This window comes from Heloderma suspectum, chromosome 2, assembly GCF_057233095.1.
Source record: "Heloderma suspectum isolate Gila_16-S chromosome 2, 16-S_ref, whole genome shotgun sequence".
Lineage (NCBI taxonomy): Eukaryota > Metazoa > Chordata > Lepidosauria > Squamata > Helodermatidae > Heloderma > Heloderma suspectum.
The window spans coordinates 317467829-317483414 of NC_139459.1; the positions used below are offsets into that span (position 1 = coordinate 317467829).

The following is a 15586-nucleotide window of genomic DNA, read 5'->3' on the forward strand; positions in this document are numbered from 1 at the left end:
ATTACATATTCACTTTGATGCTTCCCTTGACACTGAACACCACAAGCAGAAAATTGGTACTGAAAAGTGGTAGCGATTGGAGTGGGGTGAGAAGGCAGAATAGTTTCCCTCCATAGAGATGAAGATAAGAGAGGGGGTGTCCACAAAGGACCATGGGATCTGTGCAGGGAGTGGGCTGGAGGACGAAGGGGGAAATAAGCCATGGCAAGCTTCAGAGGACCTTATCATCTATCAGGAGTAACGTGGGTTAGTGAGAGAACAACCAATCCACCATGGCTTATTTTCAGGGTGGCTTATCATAGCATGAGAACTGGCCCTAGATGTCAGTGGTGGGCCCTAGCCAAGGCTGAGGCACCAGCAACTGACCGAGCATGCCACATGCTTCCCCTGTTCCTCAGGTCTTTAATACAACCTTAGGTTATTAAAACCTCCATATGTAGTACCTTAAGCTATTTATATACTGAAGGATGGGGGAAATACCCTGGCGTCTCCTCCACAAATTGTTAATTAACAAATTAACATATTGATATTGATCGTGTAATTCATAATTTATAATGCAAGAGGAACTTCTTTTGAACCCAGGTACGTAGATAATGGAAGTCAACAAATTAGGTCATCAAGACGACCAAGGATTTAATAAAGAACATAAGCATATAAGAAGAGCCATGCTGGATCAGATCAAAGGTCCATTTAGTCCAGCATTCTGTTCACACAGTGGGCAACTAGCCGCTGACCAAGAAGCCACAAGCAGGACATGAGTGCAACAGCACCCTTGCACCCATGTTCCCCAGCAACTGGTGTACATAGGCTTACTGAATGTAGCATAGAAGCATCAGGACTCGTAGCCATTGATAGCCTTCACCTCCAGGAATTTGTCTAACCCTCTTTTAAAGCCATCCAGGTTGGTGGCCATCACTACATCTTGAGATAGCCAATTCCATAGTTTAACGATGTGCTATATGAAGAAGTACTTCCTTTTATCAGTCTTGAATCTCCCACCAATCAGCTTCATGGGATGACCTAGTATTTTGAGAGAGGGAGACAAAAGTCTCCTTATCCACATTCTCCACACCATGCATAATTTTGTACACCTCTATCATGTCTCCCCTTACCCTCCTTTTTTCCAAGCTAAACAATCCCAGCTGCTGTAACCTTCCCTCATAGGGCAGATGCTCCAGCCCCTGGATCATTTTAGTTGCCATTTTCTGCACTTTTTCCAGCTCTACAATATCCTTGTTTAGGATAAGAACTGTACACAGTATTCCAAGTGTGGTCGTGCTACAGAGTTATATAAGGGCAGTATGACATTGGCAGTTTTATCCTTAGTTCCTTTTCTAATTATGCCTAACATGGAGCTTGCCTTTTTTTTTTTTTTACAGCAGATGCACACTAGGTTGTCATTTTCATTGAGCTGTCTACCACAACCCCAAGATCTCTTTCTTCGTTTGTCACCACTAGCTCAGATCCCATTAGGTTACCCTTGAAGTTGGGATTTTTTGCACCAATGCACATTACTTGCTTATTACATTGAACCTCATCTGCCATTTTGGTGCCCATTCTCCCAGTTTGGAGAGATCATTTTGGAGCTCCTCACAATCCCTTTTTGTTTTAACCATCCTAAATAATTTGGTGTCATCAGCAAACTTGGCCACTTCATTGCTCGCTCCCAATTCCAGATCATTTATGAACAAGTTGAAAAGCATTGGACCCAATACAGATCCCTGTGGGACCCGGCTATTTACTTCCCTCCAGTGGGAGAATTTACCATTTATTTCTACTCTCTGCTTTCTGTTCTTTAACCAGTTACTGATCTGTAAGAGGACTTGTCCTAAAAGGTTAGTGAGAGAGGACTTACCTTTGCAGAAGCCGTGTTGATTCTTTTTCAGCAGGGCTTTGCCTTCTATATGCCTACTCATTTTATCTTTAATAATGCTTTCAACCAATTTACCCGGAACAGAGATTAAGCTAACGGGCCTGTAATTTCCCAGATCCCACCTGGATCCCTTTTTTAAAATTAGTGTTACATTGGTTGACTTTCAGTCCTCAGGTACAGAGGCTGATCTTAGGGACATGTTGTATATTTTGCTTAGAAGATCTGCAATTTCATATTTGAGTTCTTTGAGAACTCTAGGATGGATACCATCTAGGCCCGATGATTTATTTGTTTAGTTTATCAATGAGGTTGGGAACTTCCTCTTTTGTCACCACTATTTGCCTCAGTTCTTCAGCTTCCCTTCCTGAAAACATCATCTGTCCTATATCTTCTGCAGTGAAGACGGATGAAAATAATTCATTCAGCTTCTCTGCAATCTCCTTGTCCTCCTTTTAACTCCAGTTCTGCTGAGCAGTGAGGAGAAGCCATGTGTCTTGCCTTTTTTCTTTACTTCCGGCATTAAGCACCTAAGTTCACTGCAAGAGTAGACTCCCACTACTGCATCTTATCTTTAATCCTGCCCTGCCCATCCCTGCGTTCCTGACTGAACTGGAGAAGGCAGCGGCTATTTCAAACCTCCCTTTACTTTTTTTCAGTTCATTTAGTGCCTGCTTCCTTCAGTGTATCCACTTCTGCAGAGTCCTTCTCTATTCCCAGTTATAAGCAGGACTGGCCTTAGGGGTGGGCAAGCTGGACGGTCGCCTGGGGGGCCAAGCTGAGGGGTGCTCCAAGCTGAGCTCAGTGGCTCTGTTTTTTCAAGTACTGTCTGAAGTGAGCTAGGGTGGCAAAAAGCAAGTATCTGTAACCTTTCTTTCAAGGTTTTACAGGTTGTTCAGGTACTAACTACAAAAATGATCTTCCTTCAATTAGCTTTAAAATATGTTTCTTTTCCATTTCCAATTTGATGTCATTTGCGCTAGGCAAAAATCGGTGGAATACAGGTTTACTTTGAGGCAATGTTACTGAGCATTTAGAACTTGAAACACTGTAAACACTATAAGAACTATATAAATAATCAAGCCGTATGCTGTAATGGGTCAGATGAATACCATTTTTATCTTTAACTTTTCTTTATTTTTAAAAGATAAAATAATGGATATTCTAAAATAAAGAATGCTTACCAAAAGACAGAAACTGCTACAAAACAAAAAATATTATAAATATCCTTGTGATAGTTCTGCTGTGTTGCATAGTGCATTGCCACTGCTCAGAATGTGCCTTTTCGAACGTTGGCTTGTGCGAACTGTAGCACGGTGGCTGAGAGATCAAGGTTTTGAGCAATGTCATTCTTGATGACATTGACATCACACCTGCACCAAAGCCACTCCTTGCCCAGAGTGTTATTTATCCTAGGGCCGGCCCTGGTTGTAACTGGTATTTCTCTCTCTTTCATCCCTACTTTCCACATCAGCTCCCTTTTTTTCCTCCGGAGGCTGATTAAGGAAAAGAGACTCAATATAATTTTTTTATTAAGAAGAACCCTAAAGAAAACCTCCAAGCAGCCAATAGATTCCACCGATATTTTAATCTGTAAAGTATAGGGGGAAATGTTAAGTGTACTACCCTCGGTCAACAACTAGATTTAAATCTGATGTGTTTGTCATTGCAAACATGAAAGATGGAGATGGTATAGAGAAATTTGAAGCAGCCTTCCTTAGGAAAAGACAGAAGGACTGTGGCTGTGTTTGGAAGCAACACTAAATCACGTTTTAGCATTATGAGAATGAACGTAGCCTCCTTCTGGCCTCACATGCTCCCCTGTCCTCCTCCAGTTCAGCTGCAAGGCGGCGATCACAAGCAGCCTTAGATTATCCAAAGTTTAGCTGTCATCTGAGCCCTATGCTCAGATGCGAAGGAGAGGGCGGGTAAGATAACCACGCCACATGCTTCAACCTGCAATCAGGAAACCATGGTCCACAGTGCGGTTCTGCCAACCACCCTCTGCACCACTAAACACTGCCGTCCTCCTGGCCACTCCACCACGCATCCCAGCAGCCCATGCAGCAGAACTGGCCACAAATTACCATCATGAAGCTGGCATGGCAGCCACCGCCTCCCCATTGGTCCATGGTGCACGGGGGGTGGGCCTACTCCACCACCACTAATCCCGCCCCATCTGCCACCCCAATGTGCAAGCTGCACATCCGATGGCTCCCACTTGCGAGCTGAAAACGCAGCTTCGGTTCTGGCATTGTCGCACTGAACATAGTTCCCCAGCCCCCCGCCAAGCTCCCCCACAGTGCCACAGTGCAGAGATGCAGAACATCTGGCTGCTTCTGGTCCTGCCCCCTAGCATGCCCCCAGTTGCAGAGGAAGGAAAGCACATCTCTTGGCACCATGCCCCTCCCCAGGCCCCCAGCAGAGCCCCCCCCCCAAGTCAATGGAGCAGCAAAGGGTGCTTTATTGTTGTACAAAGCAGCTGTCTGCGCATGTAGAAACCAGGCCTTGCCAGTGAGCAATACAAAATGTATATAAAAGTGCAACTCACTCCCAGGACTCATATCGACAAAGGTGGCATTGGAAACCCAGGGGGGAGAAAAAGGGGGCGGGGTGCTGTGCTGTGCTGGGAGGCCTCCATGGAATCATCATCCGAATACAGGGCTGGGGAGTCATATTTGACAGGGGCGTATTTGCTATATTCTTGCTAACTAGTAGAAATAACTTTTGGTTACCAAGCCCTGACATAAACTGGGAGATCCCTAGGTGGCAATTATGGCACTGCAGCTGGCATTTTGCCATGCACCGTACTATGTTTTAGCAGCTTTCTCTAACACCCCAGACATTACTTTAAATGTGCCTCTAGCAATTATGTCTTCGTTTCATTTTTACTCTATAGCGTAGGCACAGGGCCCCCAATCTTGATTATAAAAGCTCTCCTACCCCTAGTATGCTAGGGTCCCTATCTGGATCAGGGCCCTGCACTACCGTAGAGCAAAAATGAAAGACATATTTGCTAGGCACCTATCTAAAGTAATTTCTGTTTTGACTTAAAGTCCTAATTTCACTGAGATAGCAAACATCTGGGTTGAACCATTTCAGACTGAAGGTATGGCCTCATACAATAAGGGTAAGTACCGGTGGACAAACAGGAGAAAACCGGACTCTAATTTTTAAATGGACAATCAATCCTGTGATGTTTATTCATTTTGTAAGCTCTGAAGAATGGTGTAGTAAACCTTGGGCGAGGTTTGTTGTGGCTTTATCATACCATCAGTTCTAAAATGACATTCTTTTCAGGTTGTGTACAAATGTTTAGTGTCAAAAACTGATAGACTAAACATAAAGAATAAACCACAAATACATGAAAGAAACTGAAAATGGTAGTAGAGCTTTTGTGGCACAGGTTATGTTTTGTTCTTTTGATTTCAAAAACTATCATTTCAGAGTGGATGGTAGTATTTTTTTTTTTTTAAGAATAAGGTTTGCATTTATTTACAAACCAAATGAGTTATTACAAAACTGCCTGTAAAGTAAATACAGTGTGTAAGTAATCTTTACCAGCCATAAGCCTCTTTCCTCTCTACCATGTCCCAGTGTGAAAATGAACTGTCATTCTAGGTAACACTCACAGTTGATATATCCCAGTGTCTTGTATGGCCTTTCTAGAAGTACATGGACTGATTACATTAAAGCACATTGTTGTAATTTAAGAAAAGTAAGCAATGATTCATTGTTAAAATAGGATAAGATTGAACCAAACACAAAATTCAGAAGAGCTCGGCCATTTCCATTTTGTATCTCCTTTAATGGCTTACAGCAGAAGAAGGGAACTTCTGGCTCTCCAGATGCTGTTGGACTACTCCAGCCCCCATTACCAAAAGCCAGCCTGATCAATTATCAGGACTGATGGGAGGTGTAGTCTAACACACCTGGAGGGCTACATGTTCCCTACTCTGGCTTAGAGAAAACAGTGAGTATGGTCAAACTTGCTAACAAGAAAAACAATGGAAAGAAATTGGAGAAACTACAGAGGACATGACTCAATATTACCTTGAATAGTTAGAATAAAGGACTAGAAAGTATAAAATGAAATAAAATGAAGAAAAATAAGTGACAGAGAAAAGATAGCATCATTCAATTTTGCACTGGTTAATCTCAGCTGAATTGCTGCATCCTCTTTTAGTCACCAACATTTTAAGAAATATACAAATGAACTGTAGAGGACTCAAAGGGAAGAGTCATGAGGACGAACGGTGCATGTTTTCTTTAGGGCAAAAGTATGTAGTTGATAAAAAGTGATTTATAGGTGATAAGAAGTTATTAAAGTATCAGTACATTACATATTTAGGTGAATTAGACAGTAGCTACAAATAACTGAGCTGATAATCAATTCGATGAGCCACCAGTGGCATATATTTATGTTTACATTTCTATTTACCTCTACAGATAAGAATGCCCAAAGCTCATACTCTTTGCAGTTAGACTAAATTACAGTCAAAACCAAGCATTAGTAGATTTCATTTGCTTCCTCTTGCTTGCTGATATTCATGATTATGGAGACATCTGATGCATGAGTGATGCCCAAGGTAGACAATAATTCCAGTATTTCCAGGGGATATTTTCAAATACCTCTAGGAATATTGTTAGTCTTATAAAACACACACACACACACACACACATATATATATATATTTATAACACCAGAACAACAGAATCTCTAGCCTCACAGGAACTTCCCTACCAAGTTTTCCTCAGCTTTTCTAAGAAAGGAACTCCTGGTTCTTCCTCTGACTTCGTAAGTTTAAAACAAAACAAGCAGGAAACCAGAAGGCTTATCTTTATACTTCACAAATCTCTATTTCACTTGAAGTGTAATCGTTCATTATGGGAAATTAGCTTGTATTACAGCACTGAGAATTGATAAAGACTGAAGTTATACAAATGAGCCGTGCAATAAAAAGGCATGGGAGCAGTATAAAGCTATGCTATATGTTTAGGAAAAAATTACACGATAAGAGTCCTTCCCTGGACTCTACCGCTTTATAGCCAAACATTAAAGATGTGGAGTAGTGTTCCTGTTGTTTTCCATTGCAAATTAGCGGTACAACAGCAAAAGGAAGTCGCTGCTTAATTCTTTCCTTCTTTCCATCTGCTCTAAATCAGCCCCTCCCAAGGCGCTGCCCTCCTATGGGGAGAAAGATATGGGGATCCCACACCTTTTCTCCTTACAACAAGAAAAAACAGCTTGAGATGAGGAAATTGGGAGCAAATATCCCACAGCTCTTCCACTCAAACTGGCAAGCTCCAATGGCTGCTTCTAGGTACATATAAAATTCAGGCGGCGTTTATTGCATTTTTATTAATTGTGTTGTCTTTTATTCTTTTAAATATTTGTATTGTACTTCATATTTTTAACTGTTCATGTGGCATTTTAGTCTTTAACTGCTTGTAATATTCCCAGAGAACATTGGTTATTGGATGGATTAAAAATATAATACATACATAAATATAAATATATAAATGTTTCCATCTTCCACATAATGTCCAGTTTAGCCCTTAGACTACAAAGCTTTGGGTAGGGAGGAAGGAAGATGCCAAAATAATATGTTTCAATGTCCCCCATGTAAAACACACAAATGTGGACATCAAAGTCCAGCCCTCTCCCTAGTATGCATACTTTCGGGGGCGGGGGGTGGATACTCAAAAAGCCAAACCTTTACTGAAGTCTGGAGCAGGAACTTCCAGAAAGTGGTACTGGCGATATGATTTTGGTGAACGTGAAGCATGAAGATAATGCTAAAATCTCAGAGGCTTAGTGCTTACAAGCAAGTGGGCCCATCTTTGAGCCCTCTTTTGCCCATCTCCCTGCTTTTCTCTCATCAAAATTCACTCTGCCTACCATCTGTAGTGAGTCTATTTTCTTCTTGCTTCCCAGCATTCTCTTCTCTCCTGATAGTTCTCAGTGTACCACTGCAAAGTCAGGAAAATTTCTGTTTTCACACCAATTATTAAAAAAAAAAATCAGGTGACTTCTAAAGGCTCTTATGACATGGTAAAATATAGGCTGCTACCACCTAACAAATCTGGGAAGGTCAGACATACCCAAAGTGTGCATAATTCATAGGCATCTTCATGTTCAGACTAGCGCAAGGGTTCCAAACTAATGGACATATTTTGAATTTTTTGAGAAACTGTTGAGGTCCATCACAAAACGGCTGCCATGACATGCTTGCCCATTCACCAACTAGATATTATGGTGGGCAGGACCAGATCCAAACACCCATTTCACAGAAGACACAAACTTGTACTTACTCAAAAATCTAAGTACAAGGCAGAGGTGGGGTCTGACCCTCAAATAAAAAAAAAATACTCCCTTGAATCCAACTTAATAGGAAGATCATCCCAAAATCAATTTTTCCCAAAACACACACACCATACTGCAAGTACCTACAAAATTATACCCCAAACACCCACCCCCACAAAGAGCACACATCCAAGAATTTGGGACCTTCTTCACGCAAAGCATGTACTCTGAGCTACAGCCCTTTTCTTTAAACATTCGTGTAAGCCAACAACCCAAACCCTCCTAAGTGACATCAAATCCAACAACTTTACAGGAATGATGGGGAAATGTTCCTGCTAGACCAAACTAGCTTCATCCAATTTTCTCTCGTTTCCCTTCCAACTGCAATTATTGCAGCAGACTTTTCCTGAGTCTCCGCAACCCTCAGAAGAAGCTTTGGAGAGGGTGCAGGGACATACAGTGGGAAGGGGAAAGTGAGAAAGTGCTGTTGCATATACAGTTTCTACTTGCAAAACCTCTGTGCGAGTGGAAGCCTACATCTTAACTGTATGCCTATATCTTAACTGTAAGGGTGGCTTTACTGCGGAACAGAATTAACAGAATTGGGGCACACATACACAGAAAGCAAAAGATATACAGCTTACTGAAACATACCCTAGGCAGGTAATCTTACAGACCTTGAGTTTTAGCAAAAAGCTTCCAAAGCCGATGACACAGACACAAAAGTTAAACTCTTACCTGCCCAGCTAAAAGAGGATAGGCAGATACAGCAATGGACTGACATTACCCACCGGACAACTGGCAGAGACAGGCTCCAAATGAAGACCAGACAAAACAATTAGCTACAGGAAAAGAAACTGTGGCCACGCTCTCTGTGGATGTACAGAAGATGAGTTACCAATTGCAGACATTTTGGTCCAGCAAGGACATGACATAGAGACTTGAACCCTGCTTTCTCCTTGCACTTAAAAGGTACAGAACAAAAATTGTGCATTACAATTTCTGCTTCCAGAAGGAAGGCTGGAAACACCCATAACAGTTATGACAAAAGGAGTGATAACTCAAGCCTCGCCCAGAGATGCAGCAAGACATATTCTTAACACCTCTAGATGGAACTGTTCTTGGCATGAGGTGGGATGAAGCCAACTTGGTGGGTCAACAGATTTATTTGTATCTAATGCTTATTAATTGTCTTGGGCAACAGGAGCTAAAGTGTCAGTTTTTGGTATACATGCCATTTTAACCCTAGTTAATGGAGTCAGAGAACATTAACCTGACTCTATTTTAAAAACTGCTCAGGAGATCTCCCAAATCCGATTAATACAGTATTTTCACTGTCTTGTGACAGCATAATCGTGACTACAGAATGACTTGCATAGCAACATTAATTTTAACCTTGTCTTTGGCCCCATGTATTATATATACAGCAAAACATACATTTAACACAGCAAGTACATTTGAACAAAGTTAAATTTGTATAAACAAATTCAACCATCAACAGTAAACAAGTGTCAGTTCAGTAAACCAGATTATACAGTTGGATTAGATCTGTAAAATTTGAGTCTGAATCATTTCTATCTTGTGGCTTTGACACAGCCCCCCCCCTTTTGTAAAATGGGCATACAGTACCTACTTCCAAAGATTATTGATAGGGCCAAGAGAAAAAAAAAAAAGGACACAATCCTATTACATCCATGCTTGATGCTCCTAAGTCTCCAAACTCAGAGACTTACGAGCATCCAGTACCAAGCAGGAGGTGTGGTGGAGGTGCCCCTCCCACTCTGCATTTTAGTTAGCTCAGTTGTGTCGGAGGGGGGGAGAGGAGGGCGGGGGGGAGGGGGAGGGGGAGGGGGGCTGGACAGGCCTCAGGATAGGTCATATCCCAGCCTCTTCAGTCTCTTCCCCTCCCCACCCACAAGAATGCCCCCTCTACCCCCTCTCCAAGGTTGCTTTTCCACCTGAGAGAGGCAGCTGGAGAGGTTCGCTCCATGCCAGCTGCAAGGGGAAAGGGGGAAAGCAGCACAGATCCCCAGCTCCCAGGCTGGAGCACTGTCTAGGGGCCATAGGATTGCTCTGTAAAGCACACTGTATATTAGAGATGTGGTATGAATAGTAAGTAGTACTAGCAATTAGTTTTGGCTAGTGGGAGGTATAGAAATGTAATAAATAAATAAATAAATATTGTATTGGGCAGAAGGGTATGCAATTCTAGCACTGATGACCTTTTGTCCTTCACATTTCTTCATTTCTGTACAATATGATGCATTTCCATGCACTGATGTAAAGTAAAGGGCCCATGTATTAAAATCAAGCTGCATTTCCATTTAATGATTGCACAGTCCTCAGTCATCACAGAATGGTTTAAACTCTTTAACACGATGAAATAAGCCAGTGAAATTAAGTCTAACTTGGGTGATGAAAAATGTAGAATTTTAAAGAGCTTAGTATCAAGCCTCCAGATTTATTTAAAGATAACCAGTGTTAGCAAAAATGGTAACCAATTCCTACAGGAAAAAATATTGTGCACTCTAATCATATTATTTTGGAATTAAACTTGAAGTTATTAACCAGAAGTTACTTTGAACTGAAATTTGAATTCAAAATTTGAAATCATAAATCATTTCATAACCTAGGATGAAGGGATTTTCCTACTGTCCTGGGCTTTTGAAGAAGAACTAAGTCTTGGAAACTTATCTGTATGTTACTCTGGTGACCTCACTCTTTTTACCTTCCAGAATTTATAAGTTTCTTTTGAGCGGTATTTTAAACAGACACACTGCTGCTATGAGGGATTTTTGCTCAATAGTCTTGCCCAAGGCCTGAAGGGACTTGCTCAATATAGTTAGCCAGAGGCCTGCAAAAGCTGGAGAACAGTGTGCTAGCAAGCATTTCTTCCAACTATTTTAAGCCATCAGCAATACATTATTTACCATAATCGAGCAAGCCAGAAGATAATTTTGTCCATCTTGCAAGCATAGAACTCGAAGGCTTCCTATGTATTTCAGTTCTTAGGCCATGGCAAAGTCAACAGGAGCAGTTTCATTGGCTAAGGATCAGGTCTTCCATTATCCTATTAAATGCTTAAAGGGTGGAGGCAGAATATTAGCACACACTCAGACAGACGCCACATGCTGTAAAAGAAGAGAATTATTGTCTACTGAAAGAAAGGGCTTCCTGGAGGCATGTTCGGCCACTTCAGGAACAACACTTTGGTCTAGACAGATCTTTGGTCTAGTCAAGTAGAGCAGCTCTTATGCACTTTAGTTAGAATATATATTTATGAAAATTAAGAACACTGCATTTAAAGCTGAAAAGCTTACAATTAGGAAAATCCTAATAAAAACTAAAAAGACATGTTTTTATAGGACAATATGCTATACTGTTATATGGGGGGGGGGAGAAGAGACATGAAGAAATAAGCAGCTATTAGCAAATTTGATCAGGGTATCCATGCCAAATGAATATCAAGTTTGGATATACATAACAAAATCTGCAAAATGGAACCAAGTTTCATAATCTGCAATGTTAAAACTTCAAGTAAAGCATCTGAATATGGACACAGATAATGGATTAATGATCCAGTACAGCTATTCATTCCAGAACGGAGCAAATGCTTCATGTGGAATTTTGACAGCACAAGTTTGACAACACACTGCACTGGCCTGTTTACTACTGACAACTTTTTATCATCTAAACGGTTTTAATAGCTTATAACTATGCCCTGCAATTTACCATCCATTTGCACCTGACCCAATTTCACCACAGGTTAAGGAGAGCAGCATCTGTGATTTAGGACAGTGTATATATACATGGGAAGGTGTAGGTATGTTATGCTTCCACAAGTGGCAGTAACTACTTAGACAAACATATTTGGTGAAATACCACTGATTTCAATGGAACTTGCTTCCAGTGAACTGTGGTTAAAACGACAGCTATAATACCACTCCAATGTAATAACTCTAATGTTAAGTAAGCCTTGTTGATTGGTTGTTTATCAGCACTATTCCCTTACCAGCTGTAGTGTGAAAGCAGCTCCGATTATAGAAATATTCTCATGCATACCACAGCAATTGCTACTGTATTTTTTTTTTAAAAAAACCCACCCTGCACTAACAACTGATCATCTAACCCCTAATGACAGGCATTAATACGAATGGTGACATGCCAAGAGTGCTCCAGCTATTGCCAAAAACAGTTGTGTAATGTATATCCATGAAACCAGAAAAAGGTCAAGCTAAATTGACTAAAGCACAATTAGGGAGATGACAGACATTCCGAAGTACAACCTTAAGAAGTGTGACGGAAACAAACGCCTAAGAATCCAAAAAATGTGCTTTGAAACCACTTCCATTCCACACTTCAGAATGACTGTCCATCTTCACTCTTACTTGAAAAGTTGATCCCAATGAAATTAGTTGGACTTATTTCCAATTTAGAGTGTGAATGAACTGTTTAATAGGTTGCACTACACACTCAACCTAGTACTTACGATAGCAAAATTTATTTTGCCAAAAATAATTATTTCATTAAGATGTTTCAATAATTTAAAAACAAAACGTACAACAACTTCATAAAATGTCTAGTTTTACGCAGACTGCTTACAAAATACAAAAAGCAAGCTTAATGTGAAAGTGTGTAGGAAAGAAGGAACATGAGAAATATATTTTCATGTTTTCAGAATGTAACGTCACTCTGATTGTAATGTATCCTTGCCTACAAAACACAATGAATTGCAGCAACCGTTGCTGTGCTTTCATTTACATTAAATGAAAATCAGTATGTAAGGTGTTAACTAGTCCTACTTGTTATGCAAGCAGCACCGTTTCATTTGTAGTTTAGCGAGTAAGCCATTTCTGTCTGGGATAAGTAACACAACATGCTGCATTATGTTGTTCGCAACATAGAACAATAACAACTACCCTTGGGAAGACAGAATTTTAAATGCAGTTAAAGTAACACTTGTTTGCATCCAGCAAAAGTTGCTCGAGCATTTACATGGGATAATCAGATAGCTGTACACTTTCATGTACATACACGGACATACAGGTGCGCACACACACACACGCACACACACACCTGCACACGCGCGCGCACACACACACACCCTGTATGACTTGTTTTCTTGCCCCCTTTCCTAGGGTAGTGTCAACCTGCATACAATTAAACTCAATCGTGCCCTTTCAATTTGCAAAGCTCAAGAAAAATAAAGCCAACTCCTTGCCTCTGACATTCGGAGGGGTGGGGGGTGGTTGCTGTTAACTTGCAGCATGTTCCGCAAAATATCGGTTCGCTTTTTTGCTTCAAGGGACATGAGCGAACATCTCTGGCCCAAGCCTTTCCATAAGAGCTCAGGCAATACCAAATGTCTGTTTATCTCAGGATCCACCACATTGCTGCCCAGCCTCTCTCCTTTTAGCTCATCCTATTTGTTATAAGCAAAAACGAGAGGATGATGCATATCGCCTTTCCCTTACCATCTCGGCTTTATTGCAAAGGTGACTAGGAAAGATAACTGCTATCTAGCAAAGTTATAATCTCCATATCTGGACTCCTCTGGGTAAACCTTGAGTGGGAACTGTAGAGAAGATACACAGGAAGGCAGATCGAGTCAGATGCCCATCCATTTGTTCCCAGCTGCTCCCGTCCCCCCATTTTTATAGGGGTGGGGAGGACTGCAATGTCACATATCATAATCCTATCCATTTCTGTAGGAAAATCTATCAGGAAGCAGCCCTGCGCCACCGTACCAAAGCACTCTCGAGCTCTTTATGCAAAGTCTGTATGGGTGGCAAACTCTGCCATCCCTCCCTCCTCCACAGCCCGATCCTGCCCATGCTTACTCAGAAGTAGGTCCGAGTTCAGCGAACTGCTTATGCCCAAGCAAAGCACAGGATGGGAGCCTTACTCCAGAGCAGCGCGTGGAAACGACAGGCAATTATTCTGGAGTAAGCGCCTGGGGGATGTTTGTAGCTTTAAGAGGCAAATCACGGCGAGCGATTAGCGGGAAGGGCTGGGGGATGTGCGCGCGCACACACACACACACACGCACACACACACACACACACACCCGACCACCGTCAAAGTGCTGCAGGCACACTGCAAAACCCAGCGGACAGTTCGGAACCATCAGCCTCCACGAGACAACAAGCAGCTAAGAAGAACCGTCAGGCTCCGTGTGCGCCACAAATAAACTTATTGACTGGGTGGAAGGAGTCCAAAATCCCGGAGTCAAAATATGCATGCAGAAACGGGGGGGGGGGGGGGAGAGAGAGTGAGAGAGAGGGGGGGGGTGTCCGAAAGCATGCCCAAGCTGAGAGAGCGAGAGCGCGCGCGCGCTGGATGTAGCGACGGCGCTGTGCCGAAGACGGGGAGATGAGAAGGCAAGCCGGGTGGGATCCAAGCGGCGCAGGGGCTGCTTACGACTGAAGCGCGGGTTCCTCTGAGGCAGCGTCTCTCCCCTCTTTTTGGGTGGGAGCGCTTCCTCCTAACCTACAGGGGCAGCAGCGGCCCCCACCACAGGAGAGGCAAGAACACACACGCCTGCCTCTTTCCCGCTCTTTTCTCCCCCCCGCCCCAAACACGGCACAGCACTCCGGGACGCGCAACCAACCCCGAGCCTTACCTTGACGGGCGGAAGCCGCCAAGAGACTCCTCCGAGCTGATGCAGGCAGATTCCCAGGACGCAGGCGAGCCAGCCGGGCAGGCAGGCAGGCAGGCGGCAGCCGCCGCCACTGGTGTGCCGAGGCGCCGGGGCTGCTCGCTCGCCCGCGTTGCTTAGGTTGGCTCCGCTTCGCTCGAGTCCTGCCTCCCCCGAGGTGTGCCGCGAGCCTCGAGGGCTGCTTGCGAAGCCCCGCCGGAATGCCAGAGGTGGGGCGGGGGCGGCGGCGGGGGGGGGCCTTGAGCGAACGCCGCCCTCCCGGGTCCTCGCCTCGGATGCCAGCGGGGCGGAGAGGGCAGGGGAGAAAGAGGGCGAGAGCGAAGACTCCGCGAAAGGACCGGAGAGGCAGAAACGCGCCTGCCAACTCCGCGAGCTGCTTCGGCGTTAACCCCGCCTTCCCCGCTTCTTCCTTCTCTCCTCCCCAACCCCGTTCCTTTCTTCTTTCCCTCCCTCGCTCGCCTTGCAACAGAGATTGGGCGAAGCGAGGAAGACCCGCCCGGGTCCCTTTTAGCGGGGAGGGATTCCTCGGGGCGTGGCTAAACCGTGTGCGGGCGCGGGCACCCCCCGGCCGCGGCCCATCTGGGGAGAGACTGGCCCGCGTAGCCAAAACGGGCGTTCGCGCAGGCCGAAGCAGGCAGGCGTTACTTTAAATCCGTGTTTAGCAGCTGCGTGTTTTGCACCCTCCCCTCCGCCCATTTTTATGTTTTTTCCAGGCACAACCGCTCCGATCTGGATCTGGACCCTACTGCGG

The 15586-nt window shown here is 43.5% G+C and overlaps 1 protein-coding gene across 1 annotated transcript in view; it reads right to left on the reverse strand.

Moving 5' to 3' along the window:
* Positions 1–15313, reverse strand: part of CNTN4 (contactin 4) — an 886373-nt gene extending 871060 nt beyond the window's left edge. Inside the window, exon 1 of the mRNA XM_084840334.1 lies at positions 14800–15313. The gene's annotated coding sequence lies outside the window, so the exon portion shown is untranslated. The remainder of the gene's footprint in view (positions 1–14799) is intronic.
* Positions 15314–15586: the final 273 nt, after the last annotated feature.